The 11468-nt window shown below is 38.5% G+C and overlaps 2 non-coding genes across 2 annotated transcripts; one reads left to right on the top strand and one right to left on the bottom strand.

Moving 5' to 3' along the window:
- Window positions 1–1417: 1417 nt before the first annotated feature.
- Window positions 1418–1523, top strand: LOC145573331 (small nucleolar RNA R71). Its single transcript, XR_014097379.1, has one exon. It is a non-coding gene; the product is annotated as a small nucleolar RNA R71 (small nucleolar RNA).
- Window positions 1524–9002: 7479 nt separating this feature from the next.
- Window positions 9003–9108, bottom strand: LOC145573335 (small nucleolar RNA R71). Its single transcript, XR_014097383.1, has one exon. It is a non-coding gene; the product is annotated as a small nucleolar RNA R71 (small nucleolar RNA).
- Between the last annotated feature and the right edge of the window lie 2360 nt (window positions 9109–11468).

The following is an 11468-nucleotide window of genomic DNA, read 5'->3' as shown; positions in this document are numbered from 1 at the left end:
TCACTCAACGAATACCTGGGGTTTTAATTCGATTTTTATGCTCGAAATTACTCGAATTAATGCTCGAATTTGCTCAATTTTTTTGCTCGAATTTGCTCGCATTTGCCCATAATCGAATTTCTGGGTTTTTTTTTGTTGTTTTGCTCGAATTCTTGGGGTTTCTTGGGGTTTTTTTTTGTTGTTTTGCTCGAAATTGGGGGTTTCTAAACCTGAATTTTTTCAGATTATGGGTGTTGTCAACATTGCGGTTTGGTTGTTGAATTTGTGGGGGTTTTTTTGGTCGAATGTATGGGGGTTTTTGGATCGAATTTCTGGGGTTTTTGGGTCGATTTTCTGGGGGTTTTTGGGTTGAAATTCCTTGAATTTCAGGGTGATTTTTGCTCAAATTTCTTGGGGTGTATGGGTCGAATTTCTGGGGTTTTTTTCTCGAATTTTTGGGGTTTTTTCACTCGAAATTCTGGGTGTTTAGCTATAGGAAATTGCTGTTCTTGGAAGATAGGAGTCGCAACTATGTTTTTTGTTTTATTAAAAGGAAGGCGGCTAGCAACTGGAATCCGAAATAAACGTAAATGCAACAGAGTCATTTGCGTCACTCAACTAATAAAATGTGACACAAATAACTCAAAGTTTAATTCTGCCATTACTTATTTGCGTCGCTTATTAATTAAAGGAGTGACGCATTTAATTCTATTACTCATTTGCGTCACTTGTCACTAAATGAGCAACGCAAATAACATTATTATATGCGTCGTTTCACTAATTAAGAGCGACGCAAATAACAGAAAGCTAAAATGTATCTGACTTTTACATCGTTTCTTGGTTAATGTGCGACGCAAATCACTTTTAAGGATGCTAAAAAAAAATTTGCTTCGTTCTTTTGTATGAGTGACGCAAATAAGGCGACGCAAATGTACGTTTTTCTACTAGTGCTTTTCCATCTTGATCATCACAAACATCCATACATGCATGAGGGAAATTAGAAACATCATGATCATACGATCCACAATCATCACAAAACAAGCATCCACTAGGCATGTTACTAGAAGAGGGAGGGGGTTGAGAATTAGAAGACATACCTCTCCCCTTATATTGGGAGGGAAGACTTGAAACTTGGTAGGTAGCACTTTCCAACTTCGCCTTGATAGCGGACATCTCCTTCCCCAAGTTTGTCATTTGTGAGGATAGATTGTTGATTACATTTAGATGATCAACCGAGTACACCGAAGAGCTACTCTTGCTAGTTGACTCTCTTTCTCCATCTTGCCAATCTTTATAATACCTCACTACGTCTTCAATTATGTCTACCACTTCCTCTTCCGTTTTATTCATGATATGACCTCCGGCTCCTCCATCTAAACATGATTTTCCTTAAGGACTAAGGCCTCCATAGAAAATTTGAATAATTTGGTAAGTAGGAATTTCGTGGTGAGGACATTCTCTTTGATACTCTTTGTATCTCTCCCATGCTTCATAGAGACTCTCACTAGGCTTTTGCTTGAAACCATGAATCAAAGCTCTAGCCTCCGCCGTTTTATTTTGTGGATAGAAATGGGATAGAAACTCCTTGGTCACTTCATCCCATGTCCTTAAAGAATTCGGCTTGACCTCCTTGTCTAGCCATTCAAAGGCACGCCCTATGAGGGAAAAGGGAAAAAGCTTGAGGCGGATGAATTCTTGGGAAATTCCATTCACCATGATAGTATTGCAATATTTTTCGAAAACCTTGAGATGATTTAGCGGGCTTTCATGCTTGGCCCCGCTAAATTGTCGCCTCTCTATCAAAGTGATCATTGCCGTTCTTATTTCAAAGTCATTCGCCGGTGTTGTAGGTGGAGCAATTCCACTCTCAAATCTATATGCACCGGGAATCCCCAATTCTTTCAACACCACCCTTGGATTTTCTCTCATCCTTGCTTGTTCCTCTTGTTGTGATTCTTCTTCACTTGAAGTGCTAGGGCTCAAAGATCGTCTAGCACCCCTTAACCTTGCAATAGTTCTCTCAATTTCCGGATCAAATGGCACTAGTGAACAACCACGTGCTCTATGCATAAAATCTCAAAAGACATGGTTAGTAGCACGGCTACAAGTGTAGTCTAAAAGAAAATCTTTTTGTATTTTCAATTAAAGATGAAATAGACTCAACAACTATAACAAAGCACCAATATCACTCCCCGCCAACAGCGCCATTTTTGACGTAGGGAAAAGTAGGTCGTTTTCTACCCATTCCTAGAGCCAAACAAAATTTGTAAACACTCGACCAACCTAATACGAGTATATGGTAAGTCAAGGGTCGAACCCAAAGGAATGAGTAGGTGCAAGCTATAGCCTAGGTCAAGCTACTTCGAAGATTGTAGAAAGATAGGGTTGGTAACTAAGGTATCGAGAAAGCTAGATAAATTGAGAATTTCAATATACTAAACACTAGGGATATAGGTTCTACATGCAAGCTTAATGATTGTGCTAATTGAAGGATTACTCAATCAATTCAAACATTGCAAAGGACAAACAATAGTTGCAATCAATGGAATTCAAGAGCTATCCCCTACAAACCAAGCTAGGGTTCACTATGAATGGTTAACTAGGAAAAATCACAACCGAATTCAATCAATTAAAGCAACTCTCAAATCAAGGGTTCATGTCATTGAAATTTTCAATGCAATCTAGATTAATCTTATAGGTTGATCACTCCTAGTCTAATTAATCACATGCACAACTATGTCAACCAATTTAATTGCTACAATTCAATCAATCAAGGATCATCAACTAGCAAAAATCATCAATCAAGCATGCTTCCCCTTCTCCCTAGCAACTAATCTACTCACTAATCATGGTGAAATTGAAAAAACAAAACAAATTCAATCACAATCATATACATTTCAAGTTTAATCAAGAAGAAAATCAATCACTCAACAAATTCTAAAGCAAAGAATGGAATTCAAATCAAACATTCAAGAATTTAAAGGAAATTACGAATAATTAAATTCAAAGGAAAGAAATCTCACAAACTTTCATTAATGTGAAGAAGAAATCAAAGATCAAATTCAAGTACAATCAAGTAATCTTAAGCTTCTCTCTCTACTTTCTCTCTCAACTATTTCTGGAAAATAAGTTTCAAGTACAAAATAAGTCGTTTTTTCGAAAAAGGAAAAATCTAAGAGTATAAATAGAAAATCGAGCGAAGGAGAGCAAGGCGCTTGGTGCGTGCGCACCACCAGGCCGCGCGCATGCACCACCTATGCTGCGCGCGCACCCCTGCTTGGTGCTCATGGCCTTGCCTCGTTCGCTTGCTCGATCGATATCCGCGCTCCTAAGCATTTGAACACTTCGAGCCAAAGCATTGCGTCCAAGGTTCTCGTGCTCGCGGAGCTAACTTGAATTGCATGCTTGGATTCCCGAAATTAGCTCCATCAACTTCCTTGAACGCGCTCGAGCTTCCTTCTTGATAATTAAACCTCGGGAAATGAACAAAACAAAACAAGTCAAAGAAACGAAGAAGCGAGAAAAGATAATCGAGAAATGAATAAAATAGAAAGAAAACCATCAAAAACACACATTTCTCTAAACTTACGCACAAACATGCAAAACAAGCATTATTATGCAAAACCACGACATAGAAGACGAAAAACGAGCATAAAACTGAAAAGAAAACTTAGCCTAAGAGTGCCATAAATGACACTCATCAAGTACTCTCCTCACAAACGGCGCCAAATGTTTTGGGTGTTTTTGTCCCTCGGGAGAGTTACAGCTCGAAGACTGGTTCGACAGCGCCTGTACCTGCAAAAACAACGGAGTCTCCGGTTGCTTGGAGTTCTGCCTCCGACGATCAAGTTAGAACACGTTGGAGAATGTGAAAAAGGTGCGGAAAGTAAAGTAGGATCTTCTCGAATTCCGAGATCATGTGTTTTCTCTGATGTAAGAGAATGTAGGGTATGCTGTCATAAATTATAGGTGCCCCCAAAATTGGGAAAATCTCCTATTTATAGGGTCAGTGGTAAATGTACCCCTGATTTGGTCACTCTGACCTAATCCTGTTGGGTTGCGCCGAATTATGGCTTTCTTAGGACTTGGGCCCTTGAAGGCCGCCTTTTCTCCCAAATTCTGGGAATGACACGTGTCAAAGGGAGATTAGTCCAATTTAGACAAATCTTGGGTTGACACGTGTCACCATCTAGTTGGCCCACGTGGCATGGGTAAAATTACCAAAAACACTATTCTATTAAGCGCCATAAATGACGGTCATCAAATTCCCCCAAGCTAAACTTTTGCTCGTCCTCGAGCAAAACAAAGTCAAACCAAAGAGAAAATGATTACATTATTCAAGCAAAGAGAGAAACAAGAAAACTAAAGAGGATGAGAATATACACTAACTCACTTTCGTAGAAATCACGGTCAATTTTAGCAACCAATGATAAGCCATTTAAACCCCTAGGTCACTCTAGAGAACGAGTGATGCTCTCGTAAGGGTTTCCTAAGAGATTAACCATAACTCTCAAAGTAAAACGAGGCAAAGCATATAAAGGAGAAAAGAGAAAGTTTAAACCAAAAGGAAGAAAAATGCTTTCACTATGGACCTTTGCAAGTAGACAAAACACAAGTAGATACCAAGCTTTCTAAACAAACAAGGGTAAGCACGTTCCAAGATATCCAAGGTTGATAGGAACATAATGCATGCTAAGCATAGAGAACTAGAGACTTCATCCTCCCTCCTAGTCCCCATCAATACGGTCCTCATTCTCCCCATAGGCTTCAAATTACCCCTTAGCTAGCGCCTCGTGATTATTTGAAGGAATCGGAAACAGAATCATTTTGAGGAATTATAGGGTTATCCCGACATCTCGACCATGCACTCTCTCTCCATAGCGTTGAAAACTATCTCCCTCCACCGAGTAAATGACCTAACATCTCTAAAGTCCATGGGTCTTTCATTATGATTGTTATGACATGGTTGAGGGTAAAGGCGGAAAAAATTTGAAAATTTGGTGGCAAATCCTAAGTGAAGCAAAAGAGCGGCCAACTCTCAAAAACACACTCAAGAGGTCACCAAATGACAAACAAAAATACCGATTAACGCCATCTCCCCCAAGCTTATTCAACACTACTACACAATATATACAAGAACGAAGTAACGTTCCCCCCCCTCCCCACCAAGCTTAAACAAAGCATTGTCCTCAATGCGTAGAATAGGGAAGGAAACGAAACCAACTAGAAACATTTTGAGATTTTTGGTTTTTCTCTTTTTTTATTTTCATTACTTAATTTTTTTTTTCATTTTTCATTGAATAATGCACAAAATTTGCACTTATTTCATGTCCTTACCTATTTAACTATGCAATCATCTTTATTTCTTTTTTATCATGACACAACATTTGATTTCCTTAGACACTACATGCATTTGAAACTTTCTTGTAAATACAATACATCCTAACTTTCAAAGTCTCAAAGAAAACCATCATTTAAATTGCTCATGTTCATATACAATCAAAAGCAAAACTCAAACCTCACAAGCCAATGCTTCACTAACTAAGAGGTCGGTAAACATAGGTCATAATGTTTGTAATGTGATATAAACAAGAGCGGAAAATAGGAAGCTCAACATGGTTAGCAAGAAGGTATATGGAAAATAGAAAATCAAATATGTAACTAAATAAAAAGAAAACAAAGAAAAATGAGAATAGGTGCCCATATCCTTCCCTAAAGATGCTCGGTCACGGTCTTAGGAGCTAAAAGACTACGCAAGGATCAAGATATGCATAGTGGAGGATCCAAATAGCCACACAACAAGAATCATGAAGGCTAGAACAAAGTGAACCTCACAAGGGATGATTAAAAATGGCAAAAACCAACTAAAGGTCTTCAAATCCACCCATAGGAAGCAACTCCATCTTACCACTTTTTCGTGGACTAAGGGTTCAAACGTCCTCTAAAGTTCTTAATCGGGCTACCTTAGCATGCGCTATGTTAGGATCAACTGAGGATACTCCCAAATCGTGCGAACCATTCCCATTTAGGAAGGATAATATCTAAAAATGCAAGTCCAAATGGTACTAAGTCCAAAGCAAAGGCAAAAACAAGAAGAAACTAGAGCTTTGCCTCAAAATGAAAATCCTCTTTATCATTTTTGTCTTACATGTTTTTTTTTTATATTTCAAAAATAACAATTGTCAAAAAGCAATTATAAAGAGAAAAAGAAAAGGGAAAAGAAAAGGAGAAAACAAAAACAATAGGCAAAACAAAAGGAAAATAGAAGATAAAGAAGAGGAAAGAAAAAGAAAAAGAAATAAAAGAAGGAAAATGAAAAAGGAAAAGAAAAACACAAGGAAGCAAGCCAAATACATAATATCCCAATCGACAATTAAATGGTCATTCAGCTACATCGCCAATGACCCCAAACAAAATAAGGTGTTAATAGCAAGCAACCTCGAACCGTTCAACTCTTCTTAATCTAAGCCTAAACTATTCACACAAAAGGAAAAGTGAAAGAGGGAAAATAGAAAGGTCTCACCAAATGATCTCGATACGAAAGAACAAGCACGATAACAAGAAATTCGTTACCAAATTCCATGCGTCGAATGCTCCAATCAAGGACCTATAAAGTGAGAGATAAAGAAATAGAAGGAGAAATTTCTACACAAAAGAATGTTAATAACTTCATGAAGAAATAAACGAAAGAAATAAAAGAGAGACAGCTAAACCATATCAAAGGAATCGGATACAAGGGATTCAGGAATGCAGGACAGTAGCAAAATCATCAAGATGTAGAAAGCATAGTACACAACAACCAAGCGAACAACTAATTGATGAGTGTCATTTATGGCACTCTTAGGCTAGGTTTTCTTTGTAGTTTTATGCTCGTTTTTAGTCTTTTATGCCGTGTTTTTACATAATAATTCTTGTTTTGCGTGTTTGTGTGTAAGTTTAGAGAAATGCGTGCTTTTGATGGTTTTCTTATTATTTTATTCATTTCTCGGTTATTTTTTCTAGCTTCTTCGTTGCTTTAACTTGTTTTATAGGTATGTTGAGTTTCCCGGGGTTTGATTATCGAGGAGGAAGCTCGAGTACATTCAAGGAAGTTGATGGAGTTAATTTCGGGAATCCAAGCATGCAATTCAAGCTAGCTCCGCATGTACAAGCTCCATGGAAGCAATGTTTTGGTTCGAAGTGTTCAAGTGCTTAGAGAATAATAGGGTTGCCCTTCTCGCGGGCATCGCCTCGAGTGCACCGATGATAGGGATGCTTGGGAGCGCGGAGATCGATCGAGCAAGCAAAGGAGGCAAGCCACGAGCACCACAGCAGGGGTGCGCGCGCGCAGACCTCACTGTGCGTGCGCGCAGGCGCTGCTGTGCGCGCGCGCGGCCTGGGTGGTGCGCACACACCAGGAGCCTCGATTCTCTTCACTCGATTTTCTATTTATAGCTTTTGACTTTTCCTTTTTCGGGGAGGACGATTTATCTTGTACTAGACACTTATTTTTCCAGATTTAAAAGAGAGAGAAGCTTAGGATTACTTGATTGTACTTGAATTTGATCTTTGATTTCAACTTGATCTTAGATTTCTTCTTCACATCAATGAAGGCTTGTGAGATTTCTTTCCTTTGAATTTACTTTTATTGCAATTTCCTTTTATTCTTGAATGTTTGATTTGAATTTTAATCTTTGTTTGAGAAATTGTTGAATGATTGATTTTCTTCTTGATTAAGCTTGAAATGAATATATTTGTGATTCAAATTGTTTTGTTTTTCAATTTCACCATGATTAGTGAGTAGATTAGTTGCTAGGGAGAAGGGGAAGCATGCTTAATTTATGATTTTTCCTAGTTGATGATCTTTGATTGATTGAATTGTTGCAATTAAATTGGTTGACATAGTTGGGCATGTGACTAATTAGACTAGGAGTGATAAACCTATAAGATTAATCTAGATTGCATTGCAAATTTCAATGACATAAACCCTTGATTTAAGAATTGCTTTAATTAATTGAATTTGATTGTGATTTTCCTTGTTAGCCATTCATAGTGAACCCTAGCTTGGCTTATAGGAGATAGCTTTTGAATTCCATTAGTTGCAACTATTGTTTGTCCTATGCAATGTTTGAATCGATTGGGTGATCCATCAATTAACATAATAATTGAGCTTGCATGTGGAACCTATATCCCTAGTGTTTAGTATATTGAATTTCTCGATTTATCTAGCTTTCTCGATACCATAGTTACCAACCATATCTTTCTACAATCTTCGAAGTAGCTTGACCTAGGCTATAGCTTACACCTACTCATTCCTTTGGGTTCGACGCTTGACTTACCATATACTCGTATTAGGTTGGTCGAGTGTTTTTAAATTTTGTTTGGCTCTAGGGGAGGGTAGAAAACGGCCTACATTTTCCCTACGTAAAAAATGGCGCCGTTGTCGTGGAATGATATTGGTGCATATAGATTTGATCATTTCAGAGTGTCATGCTACTAATCATTTCTTTTGAGATTGTATGCATAGACCACGTGGTCGTTCACTAGTGCCATTTGATCCAGAAATTGAGAGAACTATTGCAAGGATAAGGGTTGCTAGACGATCTTTTAGTCCTAGCACTTCAAGTGAAGAAGAACCACAACAAGAGGAACAAGAAAGAATGGGAAATATCTAAGGGCGGCGTTGAAAGAATTGGGGATTTCTCGTGCATATAGATTTGAGAGTGGGATTGCTCCACCTACAACACCGGCGAATGACTTTGAAATAAGGTCGGCAGTGATCACTTTGATAGAGAGGCGATAATTTAGTGGGGCCAAGCATGAAAGCCTACTAAATCATCTCAAGGAGTTCAAAAAATATTGCAATACTATCAAGGTGAATGGAATTTCCCAAGAATTCATCCGCCTCAAGCTTTTCCCCTTTTCCCTCATAGGGCGTGCCTTAGAATAGCTAGACAGGGAGGTCAAGCCGTATTCTCTAAGGACATGGGAGGAAGTTACCAAGGATTTTCTATCCCGTTTCTATCCACAAAAGAAAATGGCGGAGGCTAGACCTTTGATTCAAGGTTTCAAGCAAAATCCTAGTGAGAGCCTCTATGAAGCATGGGAGAGATACAAAGAGTATCAAAGAGAATGTCCTCACCACGGAATTCCTACTTACCAAATTATTCAAATTTTCTATGGAGGCCTTAGTCCTCAAGGAAAATCATCTTTAGATGGAGGAGCCGGAGGTCCTATCATGAATAAAACGGAAAAGGAAGTGGTAGACATAATTAAAGACGTAGTGAGGTACTATAGAGATTGGCAAGATAGAGAACGAGAGTCAACTAGAAAGAGTAGCTCTTCGGTGTACTCGGTTGATCATCTAAATGCAATCAACAATCTATCCTCACAAATGACAAACTTGGGGAAGGAAATGTCCGCTATAAATGCGAAGTTAGAAAGTGCTACCTACCAAGTTTCAAATCTTCCCTTATAATCTAAGGGAGAGGTATGTCTTCTAATTCTCAACCCCCTTCCTCTTCTAGTAACATGCCAAGTGGATGCTTGTTTTGTGATGATTGTGGATCGTATGATCATGATGTTTCTAATTGCCCTCATGCATGTATGGATCTTTGTGATGATCAAGATGGAAATGTGAATGAGCATGTGAACTATGTGTCAAACAATAATGGTTCTAGGTTTGAGAATCGAAGAGGTCAATGGAATAGGAATTACAACAACCATGGCAATTTTGACAACTACAACCAAGGTGGTGGTAATAGGAACCATGGGAACCAAAATTCCCGAGGTAACTATAACAACCAAGGTTTTAGTAGCCAAAATCAAAAGCAAAATTATGGTAATCATAACCAAGGTTATGGTAACCATAATCAAGGTAGAGGTAATTGGAACAATCAAAATTGGGGAAATTTTTAAAATAACTTTCAAAGGGGTCCCCTACCCGGATTTGCTCCAAAGACCCAAAATGATAATTCCTATATTCAATCCTCTTCTTCTTCTGATAGGACTAATTTGGAAGAAATCATTGAAACCAGACAAAGTAGTTGAACACTTACATGGCCGTAAGTTACAAGAAGTTTAATGAAATGATAACTTATAATAAAATGCTTGAAAACCAAATTTCTCAACTTGCCAACGCTTTAAAAGACCATGCTAGTCCTTCTTCTTTACCTTTCCAAATCCTAGATCCTAAGAGACCGGTTAATGCTATTGTTACAAGGAGTGGTAAGGTTCTTGAGGAGAGTTTGCCTAGGAGGAGTGAGACCAAGGGGGCCACAAAAGAGGTTTTGGTAGAAGATGAGAGAGATGGTGCATCTTTGAGTGAGGTTGAGATTGAGAAACCTAGTGAGGTAAGAGTGGAGAAAGAAATTGTGAAACCCAAGCTTCTTTATCCACAAAAATTCATAAGACACAAGTTGGATAAACAATTTGGAAGATTTATTGACATTCTCAAGCAACTTCACCTTTCTCTACCATTTACCGAAGTTATTACCCAAATGCACAACTATGAAAAATTCCTCAAAGACATTTTGAGCGGTAAGAGGACTTGTGATGTTGTAGAGACGGTGAACTTGACCGAGAATTGTAGTGCAATCATAATGAACAAGATGCCACCAAAGCTAAAAGACCCCGAAAACTTTTCCATCCCTTGTGCCATTTACAAAATCCAAATCGACAATGCCTTATGTGACCTAGGTGCTAGTGTTAGCCTTATGCCATATTCGGTGTACCAAATACTTGAGCTAGGGGAACTCTTACCTACTAACATCACCTTGCAATTAGCTGATAGGTCAATTGAGTTTCCTTAGTGTAAGGTGGAGGATGTCCCTTTGAGGGTTGGGAAATTTGTTATTCCGGTGGATTTTGTGGTGCTTGAGATGGACGAAGATGCTAGCATTCCTATCATTCTAGGAAGACCATTCCTTTCTATTTCGGGTGCTATGATTGATGTGAAGAGTTCTAAAATTTCACTTAAAGTAGGGGATGAGGTGATAGAATTTGACTTGAATGATAGTATGAAGTATCCAAGTTCTTCTTTAGAAAATTGCATGTTGATTGATTCTTTTGATCATGTTGTGTCTTCCATGCATGAGCAATTGCTCACCTCTAACGATGCTCTTGAGAATGTTTTGCTAAATAAGGAAAAGATAGGTGCTCTTAGCAAGGAAATGGCTTTGCATGAAGATGTGCTCAATGGAAGCCTTGAGGATGTTGAAAAGAAAATGTGTAAGAGCATTTCTAGCCAAGAAGCGTTGCAAGTGGCTACATCAAAGGAAGGTAAAGGTGTTCCAATGGTTGAGCTCAAACCTCTTCCATCACACCTTAGGTATGAATTTTTGGGTCCCAACTCCACTTTTCCCGTGATTGTTAGCTCTTCTTTGAGTGAGCGCCAAGCTCAAGTGTTGTGTGATGTTTTGAGAAAGCACCAAAGTGCTTTGGGTTATACCATTGATGATCTCAAAGGTATAAGCCCCGCTTTATGTACACATCATATAACCCTTGAGGAG

The sequence above is a fragment of the Chenopodium album genome, chromosome 12 (assembly GCF_948465745.1).
Source record: "Chenopodium album chromosome 12, dcCheAlbu1.1, whole genome shotgun sequence".
Lineage (NCBI taxonomy): Eukaryota > Viridiplantae > Streptophyta > Magnoliopsida > Caryophyllales > Amaranthaceae > Chenopodium > Chenopodium album.
This window is presented reverse-complemented; position numbering and strand designations above follow the sequence as displayed.